The sequence below is a fragment of the Bubalus kerabau genome, chromosome 1, assembly GCF_029407905.1.
Source record: "Bubalus kerabau isolate K-KA32 ecotype Philippines breed swamp buffalo chromosome 1, PCC_UOA_SB_1v2, whole genome shotgun sequence".
In the NCBI taxonomy this organism is placed as follows: domain Eukaryota; kingdom Metazoa; phylum Chordata; class Mammalia; order Artiodactyla; family Bovidae; genus Bubalus; species Bubalus kerabau.
The window spans coordinates 186,218,170-186,233,390 of record NC_073624.1 but is presented as its reverse complement, the minus strand read 5'-3'; the positions used below and the strand labels follow the sequence as shown (position 1 = coordinate 186,233,390).

At 45.9% G+C, this 15,221-nt stretch overlaps 1 protein-coding gene and 1 long non-coding RNA gene across 2 annotated transcripts in view; both read left to right on the top strand.

Moving 5' to 3' along the window:
* The window catches only part of LOC129624620 (adhesion G protein-coupled receptor E1-like), a 77,074-nt gene that overhangs the window by 20,648 nt on the left and 41,205 nt on the right, over positions 1-15,221 (top strand). The window lies entirely within an intron of this gene.
* On the top strand, positions 7,189-11,016 carry LOC129626735 (uncharacterized). Its single transcript, XR_008702166.1, has 3 exons — positions 7,189-7,284; positions 8,512-8,658; positions 10,876-11,016. It is a non-coding gene; the product is annotated as an uncharacterized LOC129626735 (long non-coding RNA).

Sequence of the window (15,221 nt, the reverse complement as noted above, 5' to 3'; positions counted from 1 at the left end):
TGTGGGCTGGAGGTCTTAGTTCTTCTCCACATGAGCTGTTTTATCATGGCTCTTTGAGTTTCCTCAGAGTGTGGTGGCTGAGTCAAGCATGAGCATTCCAAAAGAACAAGGTGAAAGTGTGTGATGTTTTTATGACTTAGCACAATACTCTTCTGGTCTCCACTGGGCTTGTTCCTGTGTGTGTGGTCAGCTGTGTGTCAGCTTTGCCAATCATGGCTGGGCTGTCTCACATATCTGGGACTCATCTGGGATGATCCATCTCTCTTTCCCTTTTTCTTATTAGCCCGAGGTTTGTTCAAATGGCAGAGGCAAGGGGCCCAATGTATGAGCAGAAGCAAATAGGTTTCTGAGGTCTAAGTTTGAAAGTGGTACCACATGCTTCTGCCATTTCAATTGGACAATGCAAGTCATAGCGCCAGCTAGAGTCAAGGACTGGTGAACCAAACTCCACATCTTAAAGAGAGGAGTGGCAAGGTCGCTTTGTGAAGCACAAACCTCATCCCAAGGTGGGGACACAGGGAGGAGTAAAGGATGACAACCATTTCTGCAATCTATAATCATTACAGTTTGAAATGAATGCCCGCCTTTTGCTCACATACTATTGGCCAGAATTTATTCTCATGTCATGCCTAAATGCAAGGGAACTTAGAAAGAAAGAGAAAGTCTTGATCTTCTGGGGGGCGGGAGGACATCTGGTGGAGAACAGGTGGAATGAATCTCCTGTTTGCAGTGTTCTGTTCTCACTGCTTCTTCTACCTTGACCCGGGCTTTCATTTCTACTCACCAGATGTGGATGAATGTGCCAATCCCAGAAGTTGCCCAGAGCATTCGACTTGCCACAACAGTCTAGGAAACTATTCTTGTGTCTGCAACCCGGGTTTTCAATCCAGAAGTGGAAGGAAAAGTTTTCAGGGACCAGGAGAGATGTGTCAAGGTATGTGCAGGGGTCTTCTGGGGAATTAAGGCCAATGTGTTTGAAAAGACAGAAGTGGTGGGGAGAAGTTGAGGTGGGTCTTAGCTGAGTTCAAAGCCCTCCTATGCAAAGCTGAAGCCAATAGCAATGGATTCATTCATGCTTTCCTTCAACAAACACTTCTTGAGCACCTACTACATGCCAAGCATTATTCTAGGGATGGAGGATACTGTGATAACACAGAAAAAAGCATTTATTCTACTGGAACTTCTTATCATGGTGAGAGAATCAGACAAGAAACAAGACACCATCATGTATTTGGGCTGAGTTTGCTGATGATGGCCTGACATTCTCCCATGCAGTGACAGTTGTGTTGGCCCAACTGCGGGCTAGAGGATCCACTTTGAAAGGGGCTCCCTCACAAGGTGAAGGTGGTGCTGGCTGTTGGCTGGCAGCTCTGCCAGAGTTGGAAGCTGGAGGTCTACGTTCTTCTCCATGAGAGCTGCCTTTTTCATGGCTAGTTGAGCTTCCTCACAGTATGGCAGCTGAGTCAAGCACGGGCATCTCACGAGAACCAGGTGGAAGTGTGTGATACGGTGATGATGTTCACGGTCTTTATATGAGCTGGTGTCTCCACCAGCACAGTCACACGCATGCTCAGATTCAAGGGGAGGAAATAGAAACCTCATTTCTTGATGGAAGGAGTATCGAAGAAAGGACATTGAATTAAAGGCATTAGGAATGAAAGACACTGTTTCAACTATCTTTGGAAAATACAAACTATTTCACAAGATGAAGGCAATTTGTAACTCTGTCTCGGGAAATAATTGGATCCCTGGAAAGCCAGGTCATTTCCCCTGTACAGGTAATGTGCTCAGGCTCTCAGGCATGGGTCTTTTGTGGACAGCTCCGATAGTGTTGGGTGCATAAGTTTCTTGGGGGTTTCCCAGGTGCTAAAGAACCTGCCTACCAATGCAGGAGACACAGGCTTAATCCCTGGGTCAGGAAGATCCCCTTGAGGAGGGCTTGGCAACCCACTCCAGTATTCTTGCCTGGAGAATCCCATGGACAGAGTAGCCCGGTGGGCTACAGCCCATAGGGTCACAAAGATTCACACATGACTGAAGTGACTTAGCACACATGAGCACATATGTGTTCTTACCTTAGACACCTAATCTTTATCTGCTCACTCCTCTCCACTGCTCCGCAGAGGTTAATGAATGCCTTTCCAGTGGGGTCTTCCCAGAGCATTCTGAGTGCACCAGCTATTAAGCTACCATTGCAGCTGCCAAGTAGAATTCAGCTCTAACATCCTCAGTCAGGAAATGTGTAGAGAAGCTGATCTTCTGTACCTATTCAATTAGTTAAGAACTTCTTTGATGATGCTATGAGGTAGAGATTATGATTTTCTCCCTGATTTTGAATGGAGATATTTGAAGTCATCTCTGATGCTTCTCGGAGAAGGCAATGGCACCCCACTCCAGTACTCCTGCCTGACAAATCCCATGGACGGAAGAGCAAGGTGGTCCGCAGTCCACGGGGTCGCTAAGAGTCGGACACGACTGAGCGACTTCACTTTCCCTTTTCACTTTCGTGTATTGGAGAAGGAAATGGCAACCCACTCCAATGTTCTTGTCTGGAGAATCCCAAGGACTGGGGAGCCTGGTGTGCTGCCGTCTATGGGGTCGCACAGAGTCGGACACGACTGAAGCGACTTAGCAGCAGGGGATGCTTCTGGTCTATTAGTAGCAGTTAGCTATTGGGGAGTAATAAATCATCCCATAGGTTAGTGGCTAAAACAAAAACCATTTATTTGTCTCCTGACCATGTGCTGGCACTTTGAGTTGGGCTCTGCTGGTCAGTTCTTTAAGTCTCCACTGGGCTTGTTCCTGTGTTTGTGGTCAGTTGTGTGTTAGCTTTGCTGATCTTGACTGGGCTGTCTCACATATCTGGGACTCATCTGGGATGACCCATCTCTCTTCTACTTTGTCTTTTTTGTTATTAGCCTGGGGTTTGTTCATATGGTAGAGGCAACGAGCCCAGTGTATAAGCACAAACAAATAGGCTTCTTGAGGTCTAGGTTTGGAACTGGCACCACTTTACTTCAGCTGTACTTCTTGGTTGAAAGCAAGTCACAGAACCAGGTAGAGTGAAGAGGTGGTGAATCAAACCCCATATCTTAAAGAGAAGAGTGGAAAGGTTGCATTGTGTAGCACGAACCTCATCCCAAATTGTGGACACAGGGAGGAGTAAAGGATGACAGCCATTTCTGCAATCAATGATCATTATGGCTTGAAACTATTTTCACCGTTTTGTGTGTTCATACAGTTGGCCAGAATATTTCTCACATCACACCTAACTGCAAGGGAAGTTTTGGAGAAGGGAAAAGTCTGGGTATTTGGGAGCATGAGGTGGCGAACACTTGGAGCGAATCTCCTGTTTTCAGTCCCCTGTCCTGGCTTCTTCCTCTGCCTTGATGTGGCTTTTCATTTCTACTCACCAGATGTGGATGAATGTGCGAGTCCCAGAATTTGCCCAGAGCATTCGACTTGCCACAACAGTCTTGGAAGCTACTCTTGTGCCTGCAACCCAGGATATATCTCCAGAAGTGGAAAGAAGAGTTTCCAGGGACCAGGGGAGACATGTCAAGGTAGGTGCAGGGGTCTTCTGTGGAATCAAGTCCATCTGTTTGGAAAGACAGCAGTATTGGAGGAAGAGTTAGAAGTTGAGGTAGGTCTCAGTTGAGTTCAAAGACTTGTCTGCAGAACTGGAGCCAATTCATCCATTCATGCATCCATCCAACAAACACTTCTTGAGCACCTGCTATATAGAAAAGCACTATTCGAGGGATAGAGGATACTGCAGTGAGTAACACAGGCAAAAATATTTGTTCTCCTGAAACTTTTTGTTGAGGGCGGGACAAAACATGATAAGCAACATACGTGCATGCATATGGTATTTGGGCTGACTTTGTTGAGGATGACTTGACTTTGTTCCACAAAGTGCCAGTTGAGCTGGTTCAACTGGGGGCTAGAAGATCCACTTTAAAGGGGGCTCACTCACAAGGTGAAGCTGGTGCTGAATGAAGCTGTGGGCTGGAGGTCTTAGTTCTTCTCCACATGAGCTGTTTTATCATGGCTCTTTGAGTTTCCTCAGAGTATGGTGGCTGAGTCAAGCATGAGCATTCCAAAAGAACAAGGTGAAAGTGTGTGATGTTTTTATGACTTAGCACAATACTCTTCTGGTCTCCACTGGGCTTGTTCCTGTGTGTGTGGTCAGCTGTGTGTCAGCTTTGCCAATCATTGCTGGGCTGTCTCACATATCTGGGACTCATCTGGGATGATCCATCTCTCTTTCCCTTTTTCTTATTAGCCCGAGGTTTGTTCAAATGGCAGAGGCAAGGGGCCCAATGTATGAGCAGAAGCAAATAGGTTTCTGAGGTCTAAGTTTGAAAATGGTACCACATGCTTCTGCCATTTCAATTGGACAATGCAAGTCATAGCGCCAGCTAGAGTCGAGGACTGGTGAACCAAACTCCACATCTTAAAGAGAGGAGTGGCAAGGTTGCTTTGTGAAGCACAAACCTCATCCCAAGGTGGGGACACAGGGAGGAGTAAAGGATGACAACCATTTCTGCAATCTATAATCATTACAGTTTGAAATGAATGCCCGCCTTTTGCTCACATACTATTGGCCAGAATTTATTCTCATGTCATGCCTAAATGCAAGGGAACTTAGAAAGAAAGAGAAAGTCTTGATCTTCTGGGGGGCGGGAGGACATCTGGTGGAGAACAGGTGGAATGAATCTCCTGTTTGCAGTGTTCTGTTCTCACTGCTTCTTCTACCTTGACCCGGGCTTTCATTTCTACTCACCAGATGTGGATGAATGTGCCAATCCCAGAAGTTGCCCAGAGCATTCGACTTGCCACAACAGTGTTGGAAGCTACTCTTGTGTCTGCAACCCGGGTTTTCAATCCAGAAGTGGAAGGAAAAGTTTTCAGGGACCAGGAGAGATGTGTCAAGGTATGTGCAGGGGTCTTCTGGGGAATTAAGGCCAATGTGTTTGAAAAGACAGAAGTGGTGGGGAGAAGTTGAGGTGGGTCTTAGCTGAGTTCAAAGCCCTCATATGCAAAGCTGGAGCCAATAGCAATGGATTCATTCATGCTTTCCTTCAACAAACACTTCTTGAGCACCTACTACATGCCAAGCATTATTCTAGGGATGGAGGATACTGTGATAACACAGAAAAAAGCATTTATTCTACTGGAACTTCTTATCATGGTGAGAGAATCAGACAAGAAACAAGACACCATCATGTATTTGGGCTGAGGTTGCTGATGATGGCTTGACATTCTCCCATGCAGTGACAGTTGTGTTGGCTCCACTGCGGGCTAGAGGATCCACTTTGAAAGGGGCTCCCTCACAAGGTGAAGGTGGTGCTGGCTGTTGGCTGGCAGCTCTGCCAGAGCTGGAAGCTGGAGGTCTACGTTCTTCTCCATGAGAGCTGCTTTTTTCATGGCTAGTTGAGCTTCCTCACAGTATGGCAGCTGAGTCAAGCATGGGCATCTCACGAGAACCAGGTGGAAGTGTGTGATACGGTGATGATGTTCACGGTCTTTATATGAGCTGGTGTCTCCACCAGCACAGTCACACGCATGCTCAGATTCAAGGGGAGGAAATAGAAACCTCATTGCTTGATGGAAGGAGTATCAAAGAAAGGACATTGAATTAAGGGCATTAGGAATGAAAGACATTGTTTCAACTATCTTTGGAAAGTACAAACTATTTCACAAGATGAGGACAATTTGTAACTCTGTCTCAGGAAATAATTGGATCCCTGGAAAGCCAGGTCATTTCCCCTGTACAGGTAATGTGCTCAGGCTCTCAGGCATGGGTCTTTTGTGCACAGTTCCGATTGTGTTGGGTGCATAAGTTTCTTGGGGGTTTCCCAGGTGCTAAAGAACCTGCCTACCAATGCAGGAGACACAGGCTTGATCCCTGGGTCCAGAAGATCCCCTTGAGGAGGGCATGGCAACCCACTCCAGTATTCTTGCCTGGAGAATCCCATGGACAGAGTAGCCCGGTGGGCTACAGCCCATAGGGTCACAAAAATTCAGACATGACAGAAGTGGCTTAGCATGCATGTGCACATATGTGTTCTTACCTTACACACCTAATCTTTATCTGCTCACTCTTCTCCACTGCTCCTCAGAGGTCAATGAATGCCTTTCCAGTGGGGTCTTCCCAGAGCATCTGAGTCCACCAACTGTTAAGCTACCATTGCAGCTGCCAAGTAGAATTCAGCTCTAACATCCTCATTCAGGGAATGTGTAGAGAAGCTGATCTTCTTTACCTTTTCAAGTAATTAAGGACTTCTTTGATGATGCTATGAGGTAGAGGTTATGATTTTCTACCTGATTTTGATTGGAGATATTTGAAGTCATCTCTGATGTTTCTGGCCTATTTGTAGCAGTTAGCTATTGCAGAGTAATAAATCATCCCATAGGTGAGTGGCTAAAACAATAACCACTATTTATCTCTTGACCATGTGCTGGCACTTTGAGTTGGGCTCTGCTGGTCAGTTCTTTAAGTCTCCACTGGGCTTGTTCCTGTGTTTGTGGTCAGTTGTGTGTCAGCTTTGCTGATCTTGGCTGGGCTGTCTCACATATCTGGGACTCATCTGGGATGACCCATCTGTCTTCTACTTTGTCTTTTTCGTTATTAGCCTGAGGTTGGTTCGTATGGTAGAGGGGAGGGGCCCAATGCATAAGCAGAAACAAATAGTCTTCTTGAGGTCTAAGTTTGGAACTGGCACCACTTTACTTCAGCTGTACTTCTTGGTTGAAAGCAAGTCACAGAACCAGGTAGAGTGAAGAGGTGGTGAGCCAAACCGCACATCTTAAAGAGAAGAGTGGCAAGGTTGCATTTTGTAGCACGAACCTCATCCGAAAGTGTGGACACAGGAAGGCGTAAAAGATGAGAGTCATTTCCGCAATCAATGATCATTATGGCTTGAAACTATTTTCCACCATTTTGTGTGTGCATACAGTTGGCCAGAATTTATTCTCACATCATGCCTAACTGCAAGGGAAGTTTTGGAGAAGGGGAAAGTCTGGGTATTTGGGAGCATCAGGTGGCGAACATTTGGAGTGAATCTCTGTTTTCTGTCCCCTGTCCTTGCTTCTTCCTCTGCCTTGATGTGGCTTTTCATTTCTACTCACCAGATGTGGATGAATGTGCCAATCCCAGAATTTGCCCAGAGCATTCGACTTGCCACAACAGTCTTGGAAGCTACTCTTGTGCCTGCAACCCAGGATATATCTCCAGAAGTGGAAAGAAGAGTTTCCAGGGACCAGGGGAGACATGTCAAGGTAGGTGCGGGAGTCTTCTGGGGGAATCAAGCCCATCTGTTTGGAAAGAAGCAGTATTGGAGGAAGAGTTAGAAGTTGAGGTAGGTCTCAGCTGAGTTCAAAGTCTTGTCTGCAGAACTTGAGCCAACTCACCAATTCATGCATTCATTCAAGAAACACTTCTTGAGCACCTGCTATATAGAAATGCACTATTCGTGGGATAGAGGATACTGCAGTGAGTAACACAGGCAAAAATATTTGTTCTCCTGAAACTTTTTGTTGAGGGCGGGACAAAACATGATAAGCAACATACGTGCATGCATATGGTATTTGGGCTGACTTTGGTGAGGATGACTTGACTTTGTTCCACAAAGTGCCAGTTGAGCTGGTTCAACTGGGGGCTAGAAGATCCACCTTAAAGGGGGCTCACTCACAAGGTGAAGCTGGTGCTGAATGAAGCTGTGGGCTGGAGGTCTTAGTTCTTCTCCACATGAGCTGTTTTAACATGGCTCTTCGAGTTTCCTCCCAGTATGGTGGCTGAGTCAAGCATGAGCATTCCAAAAGAACAAGGTGAAAGTGTATGATGTTTTTATGACTTAGCACAATACTCCTCTGGTCTCCACTGAGCTTGTTCCTGTGTGTGTGGTCAGCTGTGTTTCAGCCTTGCCAATCATGGCTGGCTCTCTCACATATCTGGGACTCATCTGGGATGATCCATCTCTCTTTCCCTTTGTCTTTTTCTTATTAGCCCGAGGTTTGTTCAAATGGCAGAGGCAAGGGGCCCAATGAATGAGCAGAAGCAAATAGGCTTCTGAGGTCTAAGTTTGAAAGTGGCACCACATGCTTCTGCCATTTCAATTGGACAGTGCAAATCATAGCACCAGCTGAGTCAAGGACTGGTGAACCAAACCCCACATCTTAAAGAGAGGAGTGGCAAGGTCGCCGTGTGTAGCACAAACCTAATCTCAAGGTGCAGACACAGGGAGGAGTAAAGGAACACAACCATTTCTGCAATCTATAATCATTACAGTCTTACGACTGCCTGCCTTTTGCTTGCATACAATTGGCCAGAATGTATTCTCATTCATGCCTAATTGCAAGGAAACTTAGAAAGAAAGAGAAAGTCAGGATATTGTGGGGTGCGGGGGTACATCTGGTGGAGAACAGGTGGAATGAATCTCCTGTTTGCAGTGTTCTGTTCTCACTGCTTCTTCTACCTTGACCCGGGCTTTCATTTCTACTCACCAGATGTGGATGAATGTGCCAATCCCAGAAGTTGCCCAGAGCATTCGACTTGCCACAACAGTCTTGGAAACTACTCTTGTGTCTGCAACTCGGGTTTTCAATCCAGAAGTGGAAGGAAAAGTTTCCAGGGGCCAGGAGAGATGTGTCAAGGTATGTGCAGGGGTCTTCTGGGGAATTAAGGCCAATGTGTTTGCAAAGACAGAAGTGGTGGGGAGAAGTTGAGGTGGGTCTTAGCTGAGTTCAAAGCCCTCCTATGCAAAGCTGGAGCCAATAGCAATGGATTCATTCATGCTTTCCTTCAACAAACACTTCTTGAGCACCTACTACATGCCAAGCATTATTCTAGGGATGGAGGATACTGTGATAACACAGAAGAAACATTTATTCTACTGGAACTTCTTTTCATGGTGAGAGAATCAGACAACAAACAAAACACCATCATGTATTTGGGCTGAGTTTGCTGATGATGGCCTGACATTCTCCCATGCAGCGACAGTTGTGTTGGCCCAACTTCGGGCTAGAGGATCCACTTTGAAAGGGGCTCCCTCACAAGGTGAAGGTGGTGCTGGCTGTTGGCTGGCAGCTCTGCCAGAGCTGGAAGCTGGAGGTCTACGTTCTTCTCCATGAGAGCTGCTTTTTTCATGGCTAGTTGAGCTTCCTCACAGTATGGCAGCTGAGTCAAGCATGGGCGTCTCAAGAGAACCAGATAGAAGTGTGTGATACGGTGATGATGTTCATGGTCTTTTTATGAGCTGGTGTCTCCACCAGCACAGTCACACGCATGCTCAGATTCAAGGGGAGGAAATAGAAACCTCATTTCTTGATGGAAGGAGTATCGAAGAAAGGACATTGAATTAAGGGCATTAGGAATGAAAGACATTGTTTCAACTATCTTTGGAAAATACAAACTATTTCACAAGATGAAGACAATTTGTAACTCTGTCTCGGGAAATAATTGGATCCCTGGAAAGCCAGGTCATTTCCCCTGTACAGGTAATGTGCTCAGGCTCTCAGGCATGGGTCTTTTGTGGACAGCTCCAAATGTGTTGGGTGCATAAGTTTCTTGGGGGTTTCCCAGGTGCTAAAGAACCTGCCTACAAATGCAGGAGACACAGCTTGATCCCTCGGTCAGGATGATCCCCTTGAGGAGGGCATGGCAACCCACTCCAGTATTCTTGCCTGGAGAATCTCATGGATAGAGTAGCCTTGTGGGCTACAGCCCATAGGGTCACAAAGATTCAGACATGACTGAATTGACTTCGCATGCATGCACCCATATGTGTTCTTACCTTAGACACCTAATCTTTATCGCTCATTCTTCTCCACTGCTCCTCAGAGGTTAATGAATGCCTTTCCAGTGGGGTCTTCCCAGACCATTCTGAGTACAGCAACTGTTAAGCTACCATCGCAGCTGCCAAGTAGAATTCAGCTCTAACATCGTCTGTCAGGGAATGTGCAGAGAAGCTGATCTTTTTACCTATTCAATTAATTAAGAACTTCTTTGATGATGCAATGAGGTAGAGGTTATGATTTTCTACCTGATTTTGATTCGAGATATTTGAAGTCATCTCTGATGTTTCTGGTCTCTTCTAGCAGTTAGGTCTTGCGGAGTAATAAATCATCCCATAGGATGGGATGTTTAATTTGTTTTAGTGGCTAAAACAAACACCACTTATTTATCTCCTGACCATGTGTTGGCACTTTGAGTTGGGCTCTGCTGGTCAGTTCTTTAAGTCTCCACTGGGCTTGTTCCTGTGTTTGTGGTCAGTTGTGTGTCAGCTTTGCTGATCTTGGCTGGGCTGTCTCACATATCTGGGACTCATCTGGGATGACCCATCTCTCTTCTACTCTGTGTTTTTCGTTATTAGCCTGAGGTTGGTTCATATGGTAGAGGGAAGGGGCCCAATGCATAAGCAGAAAAAAATAGTCTTCTTGAGGTCTAAGTTTGGAACTGGCACCACTTTACTTCAGCTGTACTTCTTGGTTTAAAGCAAGTCACAGAACCAGGTAGAGTGAAGAGGTGGTGAACCAAACCCCATATCTTAAAGAGAAGAGTGGCAAGGTTGCATTGTGTAGCACGAACCTCATCCCAAGGTGTGGACACAGGGAGGAGTAAAGGATGACAGCCATTTCTGCAATCAATGATCATTATGGCTTGAAACTATTTTCCACCCCTTTGTGTGTGCATACAGTTGGCAAGAATTTTTCTCAGGTCATGTCTAACTGCAAGGAAAGTTTTGGAGAAGGGGAAAGTCTGAGTATTTGGGAGCATCAGGTGGCGAACACTTGGAGTGAATCTCCTGTTTTCAGTCCCCTGTCCTGGCTTCTTCCTCTGCCTTGATGCGGCTTTTCATTTCTACTCACCAGATGTGGATGAATGTGCGAGTCCCAGAAGTTGCCCAGAGCATTCGACTTGCCACAACAGTCTTGGAAGCTACTCTTGTGCCTGCAACCCAGGATATATCTCCAGAAGTGGAAAGAAGAGTTTCCAGGGACCAGGGGAGACATGTCAAGGTAGGTGCAGGGGTCTTCTGGGGGAATCAAGCCCATCTGTTTGGAAAGACAGCAGTACTGGAGGAAGAGTTAGAAGTTGAGGTAGGTCTCAGCTGAGTTCAAAGTCTTGTCTGCAGAACTGGAGCCAATTCACCCATTCATGCATCCATCCAACAAACACTTCTTGAGCACCTGCTATATAGAAAAGCACTATTTGAGGGATAGAGGATACTGTAGTGAGTAACACAGGCAAAAATGCTTGTCCTCCTGAAACTTTTTGTTGAGGATGGGAAAAAACATGATAAACAACATACGTGCATGCATCTGTATTTGGGCTGACTTTGGTGAGGATGACTTGACTTTGTTCCACAAAGTGCCAGTTGAGCTGGTTCAACTGGGGGCTAGAAGATCCACCTTAAAGGGGGCTAACTCAAAAGGTGAAGCTGGTGCTGAGTGAAGCTGTGGGCTGGAGGTCTTAGTTCTTCTCCACATGAGCTGTTTTATCATGGCTCTTTGAGTTTCCTCAGAGTATGGTGGCTGAGTCAAGCATGAGCATTCCAAAAGAACAAGGTGAAAGTGTGTGATGTTTTTATGACTTAGCACAATACTCCTCTGGTCTCCACTGAGCTTGTTCCTGTGTGTGTGGTCAGCTGTGTGTCAGCTTTGCCAATCATGGCTGGGCTGTCTCACATACCTGGGACTCATCTGGGATGATCCATCTCTCTTTCCCTTTGTCTTTTTCTTATTAGCCTGAGGTTTGTTCAAATGGCAGAGGCAAGGGGCCCAATGAATGAGCAGAAGCAAATAGGTTTCTGAGGTCTAAGTTTGAAAGTGGCACCACATGCTTCTGCCATTTCAATTGGACAATGCAAGTCATAGCACCAGCTAGAGTCAAGGACTGGTGAACCAAACTCCACATCTTAAAGAGAGGAGTGACAAGGTCGCCGTGTGTAGCACAAACCTAATCCCAAGGTGCAGACACAGGGAGGAGTAAAGGAACACAACCATTTCTGCAATCTATAATCATTACAGTTTTAAACGACTGTCTGCCTTTTGCTTGCATACAATTGGCCAGAATGTATTCTCATTCATGCCTAATTGCAAGGAAACTTAGAAAGAAAGAGAAAGTCAGGATATTGTGGGGTGCGGGGGTACATCTGGTGGAGAACAGGTGGAATGAATCTCCTGTTTGCAGTGTTCTGTTCTCACTGCTTCTTCTACCTTGACCTGGGCTTTCATTTCTACTCACCAGATGTGGATGAATGTGCCAATCCCAGAAGTTGCCCAGAGCATTCGACTTGCCACAACAGTCTTGGAAACTACTCTTGTGTCTGCAACCCGGGTTTTCAATCCAGAAGTGGAAGGAAAAGTTTCCAGGGACCAGGAGAGATGTGTCAAGGTATGTGCAAGGGTCTTCTGGGGAGTCAAGACCAATGTGTTTGCAAAGACAGAAGTGGTGGGGAGAAGTTGAGGTGGGTCTTAGCTGAGTTCAAAGCCCTCCTATGCAAAGCTGAAGCCAATAGCAATGGATTCATTCATGCTTTCCTTCAACAAACACCTCTCGAGCACCTACTATATGCCAAGCATTATTCTAGGGATGGAGGATACTGTGATAACACAGAAAAAAGCATTTATTCTACTGGAACTTCTTTTCATGGTGAGAGAATCAGACAACAAACAAAACACCATCATGTATTTGGGCTGAGTTTGCTGATGATGGCCTGACATTCTCCCATGCAGTGACAGTTGTGTTGGCCCAACTGCGGGCTAGAGGATCCACTTTGAAAGGGGCTCCCTCACAAGGTGAAGGTGGTGCTGGCTGTTGGCTGGCAGCTCTGCCAGAGTTGGAAGCTGGAGGTCTACGTTCTTCTCCATGAGAGCTGCTTTTTTCATGGCTAGTTGAGCTTCCTCACAGTATGGCAGCTGAGTCAAGCATGGGCATCTCAAGAGAACCAGATAGAAGTGTGTGATACGGTGATGATGTTCATGGTCTTTATATGAGCTGGTGTCTCCACCAGCACAGTGACACGCATGCTCAGATTCAAGGGGAGGAAATAGAAACCTCATTGCTTGATGGAAGGAGTATCGAAGAAAGGACATTGAATTAAGGGCATTAGGAATGAAAGACATTGTTTCAACTATCTTTGGAAAATACAAACTATTTCACAAGATGAAGACAATTTGTAACTCTGTCTCGGGAAATAATTGGATCCCTGGAAAACCAGGTCATTTCCCCTGTACAGGTAATGTGCTCAGGCTCTCAGGCATGGGTCTTTTGTGGACAGCTCCGATAGTGTTGGGTGCATAAGTTTCTTGGGGGTTTCCCAGGTGCTAAGGAACCTGCCTACAAATGCAGAAGACATAGGCTTGATCCCTCGGTCAGGAAGATCCCCTTGAGAAGGGCTTGGCAACCCACTCCAGTATTCTTGCCTGGAGAATCCCATGGACAGAGTAGCCCGGTGGTTTACAGCCCATAGGGTCACAAAGATTTAGACATGACTGAAGTGACTTAGCACACATGAGCACATATGTGTTCTTACCTTAGACACCTAATCTTTATCTGCTCACTCTTCTTCACTGCTCCGCAGAGGTTAATGAATGCCTTTCCAGTGGGGTCTTCCCGAGCCTTCTGAGTGCACCAACTGTTAAGCTACCATTGCAGCTGCGAAGTAGAATTCAGCTCTAACATCCTCAGTCAGGGAATGTGTAGAGAAGCTGATCTTCTTTACCTATTAAATTAATTAAGAACTTCATTTGATGATGCTGTGGGGTAGAGATTATGATTTTCTCCCTGATTTTGATTGGAGATATTTGAAGTCATCTCTGATGCTTCTGGTCTATTTGTAGCAGTTAGCTATTGCAGAGTAATAAATCATCCCATATGTTAGTAGCTAAAACAAACACCACTTATTTGTCCTCTGACCATGTGCTGGCACTTTGAGTTGGGCTCTGCTGGTCAGTTCTTTAAGTCTCCACTGGGCTTGTTCCTGTGTTTGTGGTCAGTTGTGTGTCAGCTTTGCTGATCTTGGCTGGGCTGTCTCACATATCTGGGACTCATCTGGGATGACCCATCTCTCTTCTACTTTGCCTTTTTCGTTATTAGCCTGGGGTTTGCTCATATGGTAGAGAGAAGGGGCCCAATGCATAAGCAGAAACAAATAGGCTTCTTGAGGTCTAAGTTTCGAACTGGCACCATTTTACTTCAGCTGTACTTATTCGTTGAAAGCAAGTCACAGAATCAGATAGAGTGAAGAGGTGGTGATCCAAACCCCACATCTTAAACAGAAGAGTGGCAAGGTCACATTGTGTAGCACGAACCTCATCCCAAGGTATGGACACAGGGAGGAGTAAAGGATGACAGCCATTTCTGCAATCAATAATCATTATGGCTTGAAACTATTTACTACCCTTTTGTGTGCATACAATTGGCCAGAATTTTTCTCACGTCATGCCTAACTGCAAGGGAAGTTTTGGAGAAGGGGAAAGTCTGAGTATTTGGGAGCATCAGGTGGCGAACAGGTGGAGTGAATCTCCTGTTTTCAGTCGCCTGTCCTTGCTTCTTCCTCTGCTTTGATCTGGGTTTTCATTTCTACACACCAGATGTGGATGAATGTGCCAATCCCAGAAGTTGCCCAGAGCATTCAACTTGCCACAACAGTCTTGGAAGCTACTCTTGTGCCTGCAACCCAGGATATATCTCCAGAAGTGGAAAGAAGAGTTTCCAGGGACCAGGGGAGACATGTCAAGGTAGATGCAGGGGTCTTCTGGGGAATTAAGTCCAATGTGTTTGGAAAGACAGCAGTGCTGGAGGAAGAGTAGAAGTTGAGGTAGGTTTCAACTGACTTCAAAGTCTTGTCTACAGAACTGAAGCCAATACATCCATTCATGCATCCATCCAACAAACACTTCTTGAGCACCTGCAATATAGTAAAGCACTATTCGAGAGATGGAGGATACTGCAGTGAGTGACACAGGCACAAATATTTGTTCTCTTGAAACTTCTTGTTGAGGGTGGGGAAAAACAGATGATAAGCAACATACATGCATGCATATGGTATTTGGGCTGACTTTGGTGAGGATGACTTGACTTTGTTCCACAAAGTATCAGTTGAACTGGTTCATCTAGGGGCTAGAAGATCCACTTTAAAGGGGGCTCACTCACAAGGTGAAGCTGGTGCTGAGTGAAGCTGTGGGCTGGAGGTCTTAGTTCCTCTCCACAT